General features: G+C 39.7%; 1 non-coding gene across 1 annotated transcript; it reads right to left on the bottom strand.

Moving 5' to 3' along the window:
* Positions 1-211: 211 nt before the first annotated feature.
* Positions 212-319, bottom strand: LOC112774030 (small nucleolar RNA R71). The gene has a single exon (XR_003188544.1). It is a non-coding gene; the product is annotated as a small nucleolar RNA R71 (small nucleolar RNA).
* Positions 320-690: the final 371 nt, after the last annotated feature.

Genomic DNA, 690 nt, shown 5'->3' with positions numbered 1-690 from the left:
TTTTCAGTTCTTAATTGAATTTTTGTAGATCTGTGATACTGTTAAGACTAATAGAGTAGATCCTGAAGTCTACAGGCTCATGCTTTTCCCTTTTGCTATAAGAGACAGAGCTAGAGTATAGTTGGACTTTCAACCCAAAGATAGCCTGAACTCTTGGGATAAGCTGGTCACGGCTTTCTTAGCCAAGTTCTTTCCTCCACAAAAGCTGAGCAAGCTTAGAGTGAATGTTCAAACCTTCAGACAGAAAGAAGGTGAATCCCTCTATGAAGCTTGGGAGAGATACAAGCAACTGACTAAAAAGTGTCCTTCTGACATGCTTTCAGAGTGGACCATCCTGGATATATTCTATGATGGTCTGTCTGAATTAGCTAAGATGTCATTGGATACTTCTACAGGTGGATCCATTCACCTAAAGAAAAAGCCTGCAGAAGCTCAAGAACTCATTGACATGGTTGCTAATAACCAGTTCATGTACACTTTTGAGAGGAACCCTGTGAGTAATGGAACGCCTCAGAAGAAATGAGTTCTTGAAATTGATACTCTGAATGCCATATTGGCTCAGAATAAAATATTGACTCAGCAAGTCAATATGATTTGTCAGAGTTTGAATGGAATGCAATCTGCATCCAACAGTACTCAAGAGGCATCTTCTTAAGAAGAAGCTTATGATCCTGAAAACCCTGCAATAGC

Source organism: Arachis hypogaea, chromosome 18, assembly GCF_003086295.3.
Source record: "Arachis hypogaea cultivar Tifrunner chromosome 18, arahy.Tifrunner.gnm2.J5K5, whole genome shotgun sequence".
Classification (NCBI taxonomy): Eukaryota; Viridiplantae; Streptophyta; class Magnoliopsida; order Fabales; family Fabaceae; genus Arachis; species Arachis hypogaea.
Note: the sequence above shows the minus strand (reverse complement) of the source record. Positions and strands in the feature narration are given on the sequence as shown.